Raw genomic sequence first — 18,141 nt, forward strand, 5'->3', positions numbered from 1 at the left:
AGATTGAGTCATTATTAGTAACATTAAATGCTATATAAGCGTTTCTTTTAATCCTTTTAACAACTAAGAGACTAAAGCCTGGAAAAGATAAAGAGCTGCCTAAGTGGCTGGGCTGGGATTCACATCCAGGTCTGTGTACCTCTGCATGCACGTGCCACACGTGACGTCCACACTGCCTCCTGGAAGGGTTTATGGGCCCCGGGGCCTGGGCCTTCCACTCCTCCTTGGCCAAGTCCCACCTCTTCTCTAGACTACAGGCCTGTCTCAAATGAGGAAGGGAGGGGGCAAGACCCTGATTCTGATGTGCTGTGGACTGAGTCTGCTGTAAGCTGGTTCCCGGGCCTTGGGAGACCCCACCAGCCATTGGAGACTGCTTTCCAGGTGTAGTGCTCCTAGGCACTCACAGCAGGTGGCGCCATTGCACCACACTGGCTCCCAGAGCCCAGCCGCCCTGCCACGGCTCTCCAGACACAGGCAGAAAAGGGGTGCTTGGAAGAGGACAGTGGGTGTCCATGGGTGGGGACAAGGATGGGACTTGTTCTAAAATTGTTTTCACAGGTTGGAGTCACTAAAGCTCGTTCAGTTAAGCTCAGGAGAACTTTAATACTTTAAAAATGGGTCTGCAAACTTCCTGTAAAGGGCCAGTTAGTAAGTGTTTGGGGTTTGGGGAGCATAGCATATGGCATCTGTTGGAGCTGCTCTGCTATTGTAGCACAAAAGCAGCCATAGACGACACAGACCCAGGGTGTGGCTGTCCCAGTGAAACCTCATTTACAAAAGTAGGATCCAGCTTGCCGGCTGAAGTTTGCCAGCCAGAGAACCCTCAAGAATTCTCGAGTCCAGCTTCCACTTCTGCAGCAGGAGGCTAAAGCCAGGAGGGGGCGGTGACTAGCCCGAGGCCCTCAGAGCTTCCGTGCTCAGGAGGAGTCAGACCGAGATCTGTCTCTAATTCAGATTCCCAGCACAGACTCAGCAGGCGGAGGTGGAGCACCAAGGGCGCTCGGAAGCGGCCCGTTATCTGGCTCCTGCACCTCTGCCCCCCTTGGATTCCACAAGCTCAGAGGCCAAGATTAAAGGAGGCTCGTGCTCCAGCTGGATGACGTGGGGAGAGCCAGCCAAGGAGGGGGGCCAGGGCCTCCTCCGTCTGAGAAGCTGCTTGGGATGCAGGCCGCTTGGGCAGTGGGGGGAGCCTGCCAGAGCCCTGCTGGCTCAGGTGGATGAGAGCTTCCTGTCTGCTCCCCCGCTGCCCGCCTCCCAGCACATGGAGAAAGCGCTGCTGTCTGGTGCAGTAATTACAAGGTGCAGAGCTGGGGCCCTTACCTCGCACATGTTGGGTTCAATGACAGCCCTTCATTTAGCAGCAATTACCAGTCAAACCTAAAGGAGGGCTCCTTCTCCTCCCGCACCCGGCCCACCCAATCACCTGGCCTCACAGGCCAGACAGCGTCCACCTCGGTACTGAGCCCTAGAACCACCCATGCTGTCTGCAGTCATTGCATCTCAGGGCTGCAGCATCACCATGGCAACGCGGTGCTTGCACAGGTTGAGGGAATCTGAGGATGTGACTTGTCTCTCCAAGGCTGTGGTGTCTGTCCCCACACAGCCCCCCAGCTCCGAGGCTTCTGCAGAAGGGGGCGGAGAGAGGAGGGCTGACCTGCAGATTTGAGTTTTAAGTGCTTACATGCCCACCGCCTCTCCCAGGAGCCCACAGTGGAAGGAAGGTTAATGCCCCCAATATGTGAGGATGTCCACAGTTGGTGCTGTGGTGGCGGTGAGAACAGGCTGCAGTTTGCCTGTGGGAGGGACCTGAGCCATCAGGCAGGCCCCGGCATACCTTCATCTTCACTCCAGTACCCTTTTCTGCCTTAAGGGCTCAAGGGATTGTCTCCATCTGTTTCTGCTCTATCCTGCTGTGAAAAACCTGAAAATCCCAGTGGCTTAAGAGTAGTTAATATGGCACCAAGAGAATTCTCATGATACTTGCTGCAGCTTCCTGCATCACACACTAGTGATGGACTGAGGGTGGGGACTCCCAGGCCATCCATTTAGGTCGACAGCATTCAGTGAGTGCTGGCCACATGGCAGACACTGCTGGACTTGGGGACAGAGACATTCGTTTTTGGAGTCAGCGTTCCTCCCAGCCCAGGGAAGTGATGAGGCGGTGGGCTGGGGAATGGGGAAGAAAGAACGGAACAGACTGTTCACTGGGCACCATCTAGGCCTTTGCCATAGGTTATTTAATCTGTAACAGCCCGGTGCAGTAAGGACTGATTGTATTTCTTTCCTGGCTGTGGCAACTAAGCTCCAAGTGGGTAAGCATAACAGTGGCTAGAGACACAGCCTCCAGATGCCGTAGACGGGGAGACATGTCTCTCTGTGCTGTGATTAGCTGTGTGCTTTTGGACACGTTGTTGATCTTCTCTGAGCCTGTTTCCTTGTCTCTACAGAAGGAATAATAATATATATACCTGAAGGAAGCTACTGTGAAGGTGAAATAAAATAATGTAGGTAAAGCACACAGTGCTGGGCTCATAGTCATCACCACTCAGGAAGTGGAGCGGGAAGAATGTCACATAACTCGCCCAGATGAGAGGAGGAGCCAGTGTTGGAGCTCTGGCCTTCCGAGATCCCCATCTCTGCTGCAATGTCTGGTACTGAGCATGGACCTAACAGATGCTTTTTTTTTTTTTTTTTTTTGGAGATGGAGTTTTGCTCTTATTGCCCAGGCTGGAGTCCAATGGCGCCATCTTGGCTCGCTGCAACCTCCACCTCCCGGGTTCAAGCAATTCTCCTGCCTCAGCTTCCCAAGTAGCTGGTATTACAGGCACCCACCACAATGCCTGGCTAATTTTTTGTATTTTTAGTACAGGGAGCTCTAAAGCTGAGACGCCTTTCAGAGTTGTCCCAAGTCGGGGTGCGAGGTTCATGGCTTTACACCACAGCATTTTTTGTATTTTTAGTATTTTGTATTTTCGTATTTTAGTACATGTTGGCCAGGCTGGTCTTGAACTCCTGACCTCAGGTAATTCACCTGCCTCAGCCTCCCAAAGTGCTGGGATTACAGGTGTGAGCCATCGCGCCTGGCCCAGATGCTTGTTTTTTGTAGGAATTTCCACTAGTGGAAACTAAAGTGGGGGATTTTACAGGTTCTAACTTCCAAATGACTTGCCCTGTAAGAAGGGGCTGCTCCCTCCCACTGCCACCCATTCCTGCCAGTCTCCAGTCTCCCAGCCATCCCATGGAGTCTTCACCCTAACTGCACAGCCCTGACATCAGCCAGGTCCCTTCACCCCTGCTTTGTAGTAACCAATTTGCTTGACGTCTGTTCCCATGGTTATTTAGTTTCGTTGGCAACTAACATATTTCCCAGGAACAAGCCAGCAGCCCCCAGTCCCACCACCATCCTGCTGGTGGGGCCGTCTTCTTCTGGATGTCAGATGAGAACTCTCCTGCTGGGGAACAACAGAAGGACAGAACACAGAACCAGAGGAAAATGCATTCAAATGCATCCCGTCAGTGTTTCTGGACCATCTACAATGTGCCCTGCCCAGTGATCGCTGCTGGAGATATAGAAGTCATTAAAACAGTCTCTGTCCTCAAGGAACTTCTGTAGGGCTTTTTATTTTATTTATTAGAGATGGGGTCTTCCTGTGTCTTCCAGGCTGGAGTGCAGTGGTACAATCATAGCTCACTGTGACCTTGACCTCCTGGGCTCAAGTGATCCTCCCACCTTAGCCACCTGAGTTGCTGGGACTGCAGGCTTGTGCCACCATGCCTGGCTTCTGCAGGGCTTTTTAATCCAGTGGATTCCCTGGGAAGTAGATTCAGAGATGGAGATTAGAGTGCAGGACATTTATTAGAAAGTGGTCTTGGAAAAATTACCTGTGGAAAGGAGAAGGTGGCAGGTTAGGGCAGAGGGGAAGTTAAGCTTCACGGCAGTCCTGCCAAAAGCCTCAGCCAACCCCACAGGGAGCTCTAAAGCTAAGATGCCTGTCAGAGTTGTCCCGAGTTCGGGTGAGGGGCTCATGGCCTTACACCACAGCATTGACCTGTCATTGGGAGTGAGCCTGCCCCTGGAAGGAGATGTGACTTTGGATAAGGCAGTGTCTTCAAGACAACCCCCAAAGAAGGCTGACTGCTAAGGGCTGTCTGTTAGCCAAACTCCCAGCAACTGAGGAGATAAGTCCTTGACTCCCAACTGGAGATCTCAACACCACATCACAGTGTCTACCACAACCAGGGTCCACAGTCTGGCTTTAGGGATGACCAAGAATCTTTGAAGAAGAAAGCAACATCCAGCATGTGTGTGCATATACATGTTTTTCTGGGAGACATTGACCTTGACCCCCAAAAGATTAAGAATCATTGGTCTATGGAAAGCCAGACTCATTCAAAACCATGTGATCAGAGATGCACATGGTAGTTGCTCAATAAATCTAAAAGGACAGATGGATGGATAATCGATGGATGGGTGGGTGGATGGACAGATGGGTGGATGAATGGAGGGGTAGATGGATGATGCATGGCAGGATGGATGGATAAAGGATGTATAGATGGATGGGTGGATGGATGGGTAGACGGATGATGGATGGATGAATGGGCGGGTGGATGGACAGATGCCATAATAGTTGAATGTATGGGGGCCGCAGGAAAGGGAGCAACCGTCTGGGTCAGGAGAAGAGCAGAGCTCCAGGAAGAGCTGACCCTTTTGAATTGAGTCTTGAAGACTAAATAGAAGTTTGCTAAGCAGGCAAAAGAAGAAAGGCGTACCCTGCAAGGGGAAAGCAGATGCGAAGGTGCAGAGATGTGCGTGAGCTTCAGGATGGTGTGTTGGGGTGCTGTGAGAATTTGTTCACCGTGGCTGGCCAGATGGCTGGAAAGAGGAGGGGGAAGGGAGCTACTGACCCACCTTTGAAAAGAGGAGGTATCCTGATAGGATTGTTCCACCATGTTATTTTGAACAAGTAAGTAGATCCCCTCCCCACCCCACAACACTCAACAGTGGTATCTCTAGCATGAGGAGGGGGAAGAGGGAGGTCCTAAAATAATTTCATGCAAGTGAAGAGCGTTGGGTCATTTACCACATCCTTTTCCATGCTTGAGTTCCTTAGTCCTGCAGTCCACCCTGGGAAGCCGTTGGTTGTGAGCAGCCCTGCTTTCCAGATATGAAACAGGCTCAGAGAGGCTAAATGACTTGCCCAAGGTCACTCAGCTCATTAGCCACCAAGCAGACAGCCCTCTAGCCCAGCAGGGGCTTACACCTCCCAGAGCTCAGCAGCCCTGCGGTTGGGATGGCAGGCAGCCTCACTACCCTCCTGGGATTAGGTTACTCTGGCTAGGGACAGAAAAGATGGCCCACTGCGGGGGGCCCAGGGCCTGGCGGCATCCTGCTGACAATATTTTGCTCTGTGAGGAATCCCCCACTGAGCTCAAGCCTCCCATCCTGTTCCTGGGCTGCCCCATGAATTAAACATGCCCCCGTGGTTAACTCAGTAATGCTTTTATTAATAGTTAATTACTCAACGCGCACTGGGGAAATGAGACTCACTCAGGCCTCGTAAATTAAGGCAGTGATCTCGTGAAGGAGGCCAATGGGAGTTCATTACCCCAGCCCCTTCCGACATTGTACCTCTGGGTTTGCCATTTAGCAGTGCTAAACGAGATGTGCTGGCGGGGGCGGGAAGGGGAGACACGCGGGGACAAGGACCTTCTGCAAAGGGAGGCGGGAACTGGAGGATGAGTGTCCACCGGTTTCCTAGGAGAGAAAGGGCCCTAGGAGATGGGGCGGAAGCGTCAGCTAGGAAATGTGATCCCTGCACCTTGGCAGCTTGTCATCTGCCTGTGTTCCCTGTCACTGCTAGGGACTCACAGCCTCCAGGGATTCCCAGACAGGGCAAAGCCGTCTGTCTCAGGTGTGGGACTCCCTCACCCCATCTGGGCCTGGAACTGGCCCTGCCCCAGCCTCTGCTGGTGGTGTCCCCCCTCGTGCCGCCCATCAAGCCCTGGGTGGTGAAGAGCAGATCCCAGGCCCTCCCTCCTCAGAATCCAGGCCCCTGCCTCCCCCACCCCTGCTCTCTCATTTCACAAATGTCGAGACTTCCCCTTCTAGTTTTTGTTGTGTCTGAAGCCAATTTCCCATCCTGATTCTGCTGCTGAGCTGGACAAGGGGCTTGCGCTAACCTGGTTTGGTTTTTCTAAATTTAACTTTCTCCCAGGTTTTGTTTCCCAGGAGACAGAATCCCCTCTATTTATCTTCCTAGGAGAAGACAGCCAATGTCCGCTTTGAACCTACTATGTGCCAGGACCTGCCCCTGTGGGTTATGTTCACTGGCTTTAATTTCTAGCCGTGTGACTCCACCTCCTGGGGTGTCCATTTCTTCATCTGAAAATGGAGATGATCATAGGACCTGAGTCTGGAGTTACTGTGATGATTAAATGGAGTGGTTAGACACTGCTCAAAACATGTCAGCTCTCTCTCTACGGGGCAGCTGTCATTACTTGCTTCTTCACAAGCATGCTGCCAGTTGGAGACCGTCCCCATTCTACAGATAAGCAAAGTGAGGATTTAAATACCTTCTTTGAACTTGCCTTAAGGACACACAACCCAGAACTTCCTGTTGCCAAAGTTTATCATGTTCCTTCCTTAGAGGCAAAGTGGAGCCCCGATCCCCACTCTAGGAGGGCACATTGGCCAAGCCCAGGAACCAGGAGAGATATGCCCATCTGTCCTTGAGTCACAGGGTCTCACCAAGGTAGTGTAGGATGAGACGCAAGGCCCTGCAGTTGGGCTGGCCCAGGTGCAAATCCTGCCATACCCACTAGCCATCATTTTAACCCCTGGAGCCTCAGTTTCCATTTCTAGAAGAATGGGCTCAAGGTAGCACCTGGCTCCTTGGGCGGCCATCAGGGCTTCCGTTTGAAAGTGCCTGACATCTCGTAGTCAGCTTTCAGAGCTCTCTGCACCTGGGCTGCTTTATCTGTAACTGGGGATAACAAAAAAGTCCCTTGCTGGATTGTGGAAGACCCCACAGAGATAAAGGGCACCAATCTGCCTTTCGAGCAGGTAAAACAGGTGAGCTGCTGGTGCAGAGATCAAGGCCCCTCAAAAACAGTTTAGTAGAGCTGCTGGGGGTTAAACACTGCCCGGGTGGATGAGGTGACTGCTGGCTTGATGAGGTCTCTCGTGGATCCGTGATGCAGAGGGTTGGGGACAGATCACCACCCAGTGCCCTCTTCAGCTCCCAGCTGCTTTGCCAGGCAGAGATCAGTCTCTCAGCTGTGACTCCCCGGGACTGCCAGAACCACAGGCAAGCAAGAAGTCTGGGGCGGGAGATTGAAGCCTCCCTGGTTAGGGAGCACAAGTCGTGAAGGAGTGCGGCTCGGGGTTCATATATAATATGTAGCGTCAGATTTAAATGTCACTGCTGCAGGCAGCTGACCCGGGTCCCACACAATGGGCCGCAAGGGGCAGCGTCACCGCCTCTTCATCTTCCTGGCGGTAGCTGACCAAAGGGAGGGAGATTTGGTTTCTTAAAAAACTAAACAGTTGTTGAGCACTCTGGCGTTGCCTGGGCAACAGCTGAGGGGGAGAGAGAAGCATCTTATTGTTTAAAGTTATTCTTGCTCGATTTCAAAGGGCTGCTCTGAAAAGACCACATTCTCCAAGCAGCACGGCTGGTCCTCTCCGCCGTCCCCGCCATGCCATCCCAGCTCCTGCCCTCCCTCAGCCCCCATCCCCACTTCCCAGCCTGAGGCTGCAGAAGGGGTTGTAGCTGTGCTGGACATCAGGGCGCTAGAGACAGCCTCCCTCATGAGCTCTGTGCGTTCATCCCCAGGGCAAGCAGAAACACAGAGACAACACGCCGTGCTACTGCAGCCACCCGCGACCTGGACATGTGGGCACAGGGGCACTGTGGTGCCTGGTGACTTAGGGGTCAGCTCAGCACAAGTGCCTGAACTTGGGAGCAGGCAGGAAGGGACGGGGGTGTCTCCATCACATATGTTCCAAATGTGGGCATCTTGGTTTTCAAGCCCAGACAGGGATAAGGAGAAGGTGGCCATGTCATGTCATTACTCAGGGGCAGTAGCTAAATGCAGCCCCGTGCTCACTCAAGAGCATGCCAAGTGGCCTGGTGTCTGTGCCCCTCTGCCCCTCCTGCAATGCTGTATTGGAATTGTTTATTCATCTCTCTTCCCCACGAGACTGTCAGCTCCCTGACAGCAGGGCTGCGTCTATTCATCTCTGTGTATTCTTACAAGCTACCTCAAATCCTTTCAGGAGAAGGCAAATTGTGAAGAGCTGAATGAGATGTACATATATTTTTAATTAAAAACGTTTAGAGGGTGAAAACATACACATAATACAGAATTCAGAAGATTCGAAAGGAATAAAAACCCATGTGCCCAGTTTCCCTCCGTGGGGGCACTCCTGGTTCCCAGCATCTGGTGGATTCTTCTAGAGATATTCTGCTCATATAGACACAGATGGGCATCAAATAGGATATGTTGGCCGGTGCGGTGACCCACGCCTGTAATCCCAGCACTTTGGGAGACCGAGGCAGGTGGATCACTTGAGGTCAGGAGTTCAAGACCAGCCTGGCCAATATGGCAAAACCCCATCTCTACTAAAAATATAAAAATTAGCTGGATGTGGTGGCACATGCCTGTAACCCAGTTACTGAGGAGACTGAGGCATGGGAATTGCTTGAACCTGGGAGGCAGAGGCTGCAGTGAGCCAAGATCAAACCATTGCACTCCAGCCTTGGCGACACAGTGAGACTCTGTCTCAAAAAAAAAAAAAAAAGATATGTTATTCATATCTCCAGCCCCTCTATCTAGCACAGGGCCCAGTGCATAGTAGGTGCTCAGTAAAAGCATGTTGAGTGGATGGATGCCCAGATGAACAGAGGTGGATGAAGGAGGGATGGGTGGGTGGGTGGTGGATAGGTAAATAGTTGCAGCTCTTACACTATTAGTTATCTTTTCTTACAGATATCTGGGTTCCCCGAAAAGAAATTACTTGAGACAAAGACGGCAGACCCAGAGTTAGACACACTGAGTCTGGGGGGCTATGTTATTTGGAGGGAGATGTCCAATAAGCAGTTGAATTTGTAGTTGTACCCAGTGGGAATTTTATTGTACTGCTAATAACAAAACCAAATTAGAATTTCTTGAATCCATAAAGCCCCTCCTTGATATCAAGAATATCATCGTCCCAAAATGCTTTTGGGGACAGTGGCCTTCAGCCATCCTGTTCATGTTCCAGGGAGGAAAAAGAGGAGCAAAAGGAGGAGTCAGCTTCCTATAAAAAGCCTGTTCACCAGATGACAGCTCCGGTATCTCCAAAGCAACCCCTCGCTTCAAAGGAGGCTGGGACAATTGGCCTCTGAGCTGGGCACATTGCTCCCTCAGGTAATATTGGGAGATTATTAGTAAGGAAATGGAAAAAGAGGAGGCTACTAGCAGTCTTTGCCACATGGATGAAGAATCTGGGGAGAGAGCTGGCTGGAGGATGGCGATGGCAGGAAAGCGAGTTCCAGGAGTGGCATAAGCCAAAGCAAAAGGATGAAAGTTAATGGTTCTTTTAGTTCCTCATAATCTCTGCAGGCTCCAGTCTCAAGATGCATCCCAAATGGGGCCACTTCTCCAGTCTCACCCTGCTCCAAGCCACGTAACCTTTCACTGGATGGTTGTAGACCTCTAGCTCCTGGTCTCCCTGCTTCCCCTCCTACCCACTGCTCAGTGCCTCATTCTCTGCCCCACAGCCAAAGGGATCCTTCTAATCGATAAATCTGAATGCATCACTCCCAGCCTCAGAACCTTTCCATAGTGTCCCACCTCAATGGGAATACAATCCCAAGTCCTCACCAAAGCCAGGTCTTACATCATGTGTGGTCCCTGCGCCTCTCTGTTCTCTCCCATTGCTGGTCACTTTGCTCCAGCCACCTTGGCCTCATCGTTCCTTCTTACCCCGGAGCCCTTGGACTTGCTGTTCCCTCTGCCTGGAATGAATTTGACTCAAATCTTCGCATAGCAGCTCCTTTGCCCACTTTAGGTTGCTGATCAAATACCGCCTCCCCAGAGAGGCTTCCTTGGCCACTCCAGTTAAAACCCGCCCCTCCTCCCCACCCATCTCCACTCCAGGAGTTAATGCATCTGGGGCCATGTACCCTTTGGCCCTGGTGAAGCCTACAAAGTCCTTCTCAGAATAATGATTTTAAAGGCATAGACGAAAATACATAGATTTACAAAGGCAGCCAATTATATAGAAATCGTTTTCAAAATATGTACAAAACAAATGAGTGATACAGTACCAGATGCACTTCTTTATTAATGCATTAAATAACAAGATCTAGTGGCAGTTCTATTAACCACCACAATTTTGAAGCAGTGATGAGTGTCAATGATATTTCACAATGTATGCAACAACTGTAATGTGATAGGAAATATCTGATTTCTATTGGTGACAAAGTCACAGGCACTGCTAATACTACCGTGGTATGTTGCCAACATTTATAATTGAAGAAAAATGCAATATTTTAGTTACGGGTTAGAGAAATAAAAATGTAATTTTTTCCTCATCTAACCTCACTGACCCCCTGAATTCTATCTCTAGAACCCTTGGGGCAGGGGGAAGGTCTGCTTCTATTTATTTTTTTTTTTGTAAGTCCCTTTCACTGCCCAACATCAAACATTTATTCGTCAACTTGCTTTCTGTCAATTTTTCCCAGAAGAGCAGAGATTTTATCTGTTCCGTTCTCTGCTGTATTTTCAGGACCTAGAACACCCGCCAGGCACATAGTTGATCAACAAATATTTTTTAAATAAATGAATAAGCAATAGAGGAGGTTGGAAAGACAGGGAGGTTGGAGGCAGGTGCGAGGGGCCTTGAAAGCCACGCACAGGGAGCTCGACTGGACTCACGCTGGGAGGGGACACCAGCCTGGAAGAGGTCACTGTGCCCAGGGCAGCCAGGCTAATAGGTGGGGTGACTGGGGCATGAGCAGACTGGCTGTTACCACGTTCCAGAGGCAGCTTTCAGAGGGAGGCCCAGGCACACACGAGTCCCTGCATCAGCTGTGGATGTTGGCATCCACTCCACTCCCCCGTCTCCCAGCTCCTCCTCTGGTCCCCTGGAGGTTAAGCAGGAACCTTGGAGAAGCCAGACTCAAAGCCCTGTCATCATTCTTCAGCCTTTCCCAGGCAGTAATAGTGTGTCAGGCACCAAGGGCAGGGCCCATGGGGCTTTGGGAAAGGAGAGCCCCAGAGGTCATGATGCACCGCCGGGACGTCTCCATGGCAGCTATTGCAGACAGACCTGGTGTGTTGGACCCAGGAACCACAGATCACCCCTCCCAGACTGGGGCTGGGTATTCAGGGTCATGAATGAGAAGCCAGGGAAATGACCAGCTTCTGGGATCAGACCCACTTGGGTGGAATTTCAGCTTGGCTGCTTGTTTCCTAATTGCGTGCGGTTGAGCAGGTCACATAACTGCTCCAAGCCTCAGTCTCCATTTTTTTTCCTTGAGACAGGGTCTCACTCTGTCTCCCAGGCTGGAGTGCAGTGGTGTAATCTTGGTCCACTGCAGCCTCAACCTCCAGGGCTTAAGCGATCCTTCCACTCAGCCTCCCAAGTAGCTGGGACTACAGGCATGCACCACCAGGCCTGCCTAATTTTTTAGCTTTTTGTACAGCCAGAGTCTCCCTATGTTACCCAGGCTGGTCTATAACTCCTGGACTCAAGTGATCTTCCTACCTGGGCTTTCCAAAGCAGGCTTTCCATTACAGGTGTGAGCCACCGCGCCCAGCCTCAGGCTCCCTTTCTAAAATGAGAGTGGTTTTTTCTACATCATAGATGTTGAGTGAGGATTTAATGTGGAAAAATAACAGATCTAAAGCAGCCAGCTCAATGCCAGATGCATGGTAGATGCTCAACAAATGGTTGCCCTTGTCCTTGTGAAAATAGCAAAATGACTTGACAAGGAGGCCAGTAGTCCCTCTGAAGCCAGCATCCCCTCATAACCAGCCTCAACACCCTGTCCACAAAGGAGTAGGGGGAGAATAAGGTGGTAACCTGGGAGCCAATAAGCTGAGAGTGAAGAGAAAAGACATGTTTTGGAACCATGTCTGGATTCAAATCCCAAGTTCTGCAGGTTACAGCTGTGTGACCTCAGGTAAAGCACATCACCTCTCTGAACCTCACTTTTCTTTTTCATAAAACAAAGATAATCCCTTCTTCTCATAGTGCTGTGAGAGTTACTGGACAAGTGTGCACAGGATGTGTGAAAGACCCCTGGGACAAGCCCTGACCCGAGGTCAGCACTCAGTCAACAGCAGCCTGGAATAGGTGATCACAGCCCAGCCCAGAGAGGGAGCCGAGGAGGATACAGCTCACAGGATTAATGCCTTGCATTTGTCAAGCGTTTCACACTGTAGAAAGAGCGCTCGCTCACAACCATCATTGCATCTGAGCCTAATTTCAGCACTTTAGGAATGAGAGGATGGAGAGTTTTTAACTTTTAAGTTCAGGAGTTACAAGTGCAGATCTGTTATACAGGTAAACCCATGTCATGAGGGTTTGTTGTGCAGATTATTTCGTCACCCAGATACTAAGCCTAGTACCCATTAGTTATTTTCCCCTGGTCCTGTCCCTCCTCCCACCCTCCACCCTCCAACAGGCCCCAGTGTGTATTGTTCCCCCTTTGTGTCCATGTGTTCTCATCATTTAGCTCCCACTTGTAAGTGAGAACATGCAGTATTTGGTTTTCTGGTCCTGTGTTAGTTATTCTGCTAAGGATGATGGCCTTCAGTTCCATTCATATCCCTGCAAAGGATATGATCTCGTTCCTCTTTTATGGCTGAAGGACGGAGAGTTTAATTTACTTTTTTTTTTTGTGAGATGGAGTCGCACTCTGCTGCCCAGGCTGGAGTGCAGTGGAGTGATCTTGGCTCACTGCAACCTCCATCTCCCGGGTTCAAGCAATTTTTCTGCCTCAGCCTCCCAAGTAGCTGGGATTACAAATGTGCACCACCGTGCCCCGCTAATTTTTTTGTATTTTTAGTAGAGACAGAGTTTCACCATGTTGGCCAGGCTAGTTTCGAACTCCTGACCTCAGGTGATTCATCTGCCTCGGCCTCCCAAAGTGCTGGGATTACAGGCGTGAACCACCATGTCTGGCCCTTGATCTACATTTGACAAAAGAGACACAGAGCTGTGGTGGCGATGGACTCTCAGAAGCAGTCTGCTCAAAGGTCGCTCAGTCAGTAAGGTTTGGGGCAGGATGTGAAGCCAGTTATCTCCTTTTCTGTCTCTTTTCAAAATAGACACTCATTCATTCACTCAAGAGATGGTCCCAAGCTAAGCCCCAGGGAACTGGCAATAAATAAGGCAGACATAGCACCTGCCCTGAAGGAACTTCGAGTCCTGTGGACTCAGGATGCTCCCCCCACACTTCACCGATTTGAAGGAAGATCTATATTTGCTAGACTTTCCATCAAAGAAGGAAGCCAAAATCTAGCAATCTTGCCCACTTGCAATCTTGCGTCACTTGCCCAAGGTCACTCAGCATCAAATCTAGATGACAGATAGGGAAGTGCCTCGAGTTTAGAGTTATGGCCATGAATAGGAGCGTTCTCTGTCCTTGGGGATGACATCCACTCACTGATAAGTCCAGAGATAGACACTGGGATCCCAGGATGAATAAGAGTCCTAAAATGAAGGATTCCATAACCAAATGCATTGGGAAAAGCTATACCATCTCCACCCCTCCCTGCAAGTCTGCTGCTCCTGAACACACTGTAGGCTCTCTGGAAATTTCTACAGAAAGAAACCACTTAACTCATCGTTTCCCAAACGTACTTGACCATGTGAACCTTTTTTTCCAGCCACACCTACTGAATTTGGAGTATGATAGGCAGAGGAGAGAACCACAGGCTCTGGATGGGATCAAACTGTCAAGATACTAAAACCCAGAGGAGGGAAGGTCACTTGCCCAAGGTTACTCAGCATCAGATCTAGAGCCTGGGTCTCCATACTGTTGCTATCATGAGAAGGATCCTTAAAGCATATCCTGCCTGGCCTCCTCTCTGAGAGGAGTGGCCCTAACAACCTGCTACATGAGAGTTCGTTCTGGAGCAGCTGATTCGTTCCTAGCCTTTGTGCAAATTACAAGAAGGTAGCACCCTCTTCTGGGCCAACAAAATCCCATGTCACGGCACGTGGATTGCAAAAGTGTAGTATGGGCTGGATTTCAGCCCCCTAACCCTTGGCCAAGCACCCTGGTGCAGGACACAACCTGTGCAACTGTACATGGCCACCCTTATTAGACCCTTTCTCCTCGTTCCTCCTCACTCATTCCACCCTTGGCCACTTCATATGAGGGGCGCCCTCCCCTCAGTGCTGGGCTGAGGCTGGTGTGGAAACAGCCCAGTTGTTGGGGCTGCACTTCCAAGCCCCAAAGTGGCATCAGCCAAAGGTGCTGACTCAGCAAACCTTAATTTATCTCACAGGCCAGGGGTGCGCGTGAAGCAATTAGTGAAATAATGGTTATGTCGCACTAAAAATTATTTATAGAGTCACCGTGCACACAGCTGTGATTAAATTAGACAACCAGGGGGACTTTAACTGCTGGCAGAACCAGCATCCCAGGCCCGGGCTGCAGCTGGCTGGGGGTAGGGCAGGGTCACGCTTCTGGTCTGCTCACCCACTCCAGGCAGCTGAGCCAACCCTGACCCAGGCCCGGACACAGGGGGTCTACGTGGGCAGGGGTCTTGGGAGGAATCCCCGTCCCAGAGAGTCTTCGCTGCCAGGACCCCTGAAAATAAACAAGTCGGGGCTTTCACACATTCAAGGCTGAGCAGCAGGAAGCTTTGCTCACATGGAGCCTTCCGCAGCCCTCCCCTCCACCAGTGAAAGAGACGTGGGCTGAGAACCAGAAAAGGTGGTCCCGGAGCTCCGCGGGCTTGGTGTTGACTCCAGTGGTGGCCCCTGAGAGCCCAGATCCCAGCTGGAAACCATAGATCGGTGGAGCCCTCTTGTTTTACAGTTGGTGAAACAAAAGGCCAGGGATTTCCTCTGTCTTGTTCTTCCAGCAGACATCAGGAGACCTTTGATCCAGCTGGGATCCTGGATGAACCCTTTCCCCTCTCTGGACCTCAGTGTATGCCCCTGAAAAGCAAAGTGTTGCGCAGGCAACAGATACTGATCAAGCACCTACTGCCAGCTGGATACTGTTCTATGTTTGTATTTATTGCCTTATTCATGTTTGCTTATATTCTTCTTTAGCTCCTCACAACATTCCTATAAAGTACGTATTATTGTTCCCACTTTACAGATGGAGAATCTGAGGTTCAGAGAGGTAAAGATATTTGCCCGCAGTCACGCAGCAAGTGAGGCAGAGCCATTTTTCTAAAGGCCCATCAGACTCTAATGATAGAACATGGTGGTCCACTGGGCTGAGATGCTGCAAAACGAAAACAGAACTTCCTTTGCACTGGCTCCTGCGCAGGACACTTGAGATGCCTCACTTCATTTCATTAGCAGCCCCTCAGGGTAGATGGGGAAGCTGAGTCACAGAGTGATTCAAGCCCCCTGTGACTGGCAGGGCTTATTTTTATCAGCAAGACCTGAACTAAGGAGCTCCAAAGGGGTTGCAAATTGAGCTGCCCACAGGGGCCCAAGCAAGTACCAAAAACAGACCTGGATGGTGGCTGTGGCCATCTGGACTCACTTGCAAGCTCTGGCTTCAACTCCATCTGTCACCGTGATGCAGCCCCAAGTTCAGGCCACCCCCGTCTAGAGCACAAGCCTTTGCCCAAAGACCAGAGCTACCTGTGTGATTTCAGATTCACCCTGGGAGCTGACGGTACCAGCTGCTCCGAGAGGTGGTAGCCGGGCGGGGAGTGTGGGTGGCAGTCAGGAGGCCCTCAGGGCACTGGCTTCTGGCCTGGCTCATCTGCCAAACCCAGGCCCTGCAAGTCTGGCACTCTCATCTAAGCTAAAGATAGTTTCAGACGATTTCACAAGAGTCCCAAGCCCAGTCACCTTTTTACAGCCAGGGCACCTTCTTGGACCTCCCTGGCCTTGCCTCTAAACAAGCTCCTAGTGGCTCAGAGGAGTGGGGTGACTGGGCAGGGCCTCAAGGCTCAAGGCTCAAGTCTCCCCTAGCCCCCTCCCCTCCCCTCTTCCAGCACCTTCCCCGATGCCTCCCTCATGCTCTGCTGTGAGCAGGTGGGTCCATCTCTCCAATCACAACTCTGCAGGCAAAGGGGATGAAGCTTGCTCTCCAGATGCCTCCTGTCCAGTAGCATCTGATTCAGGACCCCACAGGAGGAGGGCTAGAGCGGGAGAGGCCAGAGGATTAGGAGGAGCTGGCTGACCCTGGCACCCTGTCTCCCAGCAGGTATTCCCCGGGGAGTAACCTCTTACCCCACAGGACACACCCTCCCCCTCCCTATTCCCCAGCCCCTGCCCAACGTGGCTCCTCATCCAAACCAGGGCTGGCCTCTGGGTGCTCCTGGGTATGCGTGGGGCCTGTCCCCTCTCTGGGTCTGCCCTGAGTCCCGCTGCTGCCTCTGGCCACTTAGCATGCAGCCCTGGTTGTGCGACTGCAGCAACCAAATGAGATTAGCTTGCCTGCTCCAGCAGGTCCCCACTTGCCACCACCCACGGCCCTGCGCAGCCGCCAGCTGTTCTCGGAGCCTCCCACAGCCCCAGCCTGCCATCTCACCCCCATCACAATTGGGCCAGTGAGGGGAAGGTGGGGAGAGGGTAAACAATCCTGCCGACTTTGTAGCCCCCAGACCCACCACCACTCCCTGCCAGGCCTTCTGGAGTCAGCAGTTGGGGGTGGGGATGCAGAGGGAGACAAACAGGATTCAGGATCCGTCCTTGCTTGTATTCCTGGCCAGTTCTCCTCCTCACGCCTGTAATCCCAGCACTTTGGGAGGCGCAGGCAGGAGGATCACTTGAAGCCAAAACTTTGATCTTGAGGCCAGGCGTTTGAGATCAGCCTGGGCAACACAGTGGGACCTCGTCTCTACAAAGTTTAAAAATTAGCCAGGCGGGGTGGCACATGCCTGTAGTTCCAGCTACTCAGAGGCTGAGGCCGGAGGATTGCTTGAGCCTGGGAGGTCAAGGCTGCAGTGAGCTATGATCGCACCACTGCACTCCAGCCAGGGCGACAGAGCAAGACCTTGTCTCAATAAAACAAACGAAGAAAACTTCCTGGTGGGGAGCAAATCAGAAGAAGGGCCTGGCTGGCTTCATCCAGACTGCCCCTCCTGTTGAATCCCCAGCCCAGCTGCCCTCCCTCCTCTGCCCCCATGGGCCACAGGGGAGCCAGCAGAGGGGCCTGGCTCAGCCCCAGGCCTCCCTGCAACCCTCCCAGTCAGTGAAGGGTGTGGCAGGAAAAGGGGCCCAGTACAGCCCGAGGAAGTGTCCAGGGTCTGTGCAGGAGACCGGCAGGAAGAGAGTTTTCAGGAAAGCTGAGCTCCCAACCAGGCGACCGGAGAGGCGAGAAACCCCTTTGATGTCAGGACTCAGGTGCGGGTGTCTCATAGAGGATTTCCCTGTTCCTGCTGACAGCCACCGATGCCTCCCCGGCTGTGGTCCTGGCTCGCCTGTGTGCGCCAGCAGCTTCTCTCTCTGACCGCCATGCCCCCATCCTTCCCAGGTCTCTATCCCACAGACCCCCTGCCCAGCCAGCACTAAAATCCTCTCGAGGCCACCCCGAGGCTCCCTTCCTAGCTGGGCTCCCACCAAGCCGCTGCCCAGCATGTACCTCTCCTCACCTCTCTTCGTACTCGTTGCCTGTATCTCTCCCCTTCTTCCCCTACTCCATTGACCTTCAAAGCCCAGGCTGCTGGCTCCCACACTGCACCCTCACCTCACACTTCAGCCCTGCACATATCAAATTGCGCTTCTCTCTACACGCGCTTGCTGTGTAGCTTCGGGCAAATCACTGAACCACTTTGAGCCTCACTTTCCCCATCTGCAAAATGGGAGTGATCCCTACTTCTCTCAAGGGCGGATGTATGGCTCAAATTAGATCACAGCTGTGCCTGCCCATGTGAATTTAGAACAGTCCAAGGGGTTATTCATTGGGGATGACGGTTTCTCCTGGGCTTGTAGATTTCCGCATG

The sequence above is a fragment of the Theropithecus gelada genome, chromosome 10 (genome assembly GCF_003255815.1).
Source record: "Theropithecus gelada isolate Dixy chromosome 10, Tgel_1.0, whole genome shotgun sequence".
Classification (NCBI taxonomy): domain Eukaryota; kingdom Metazoa; phylum Chordata; class Mammalia; order Primates; family Cercopithecidae; genus Theropithecus; species Theropithecus gelada.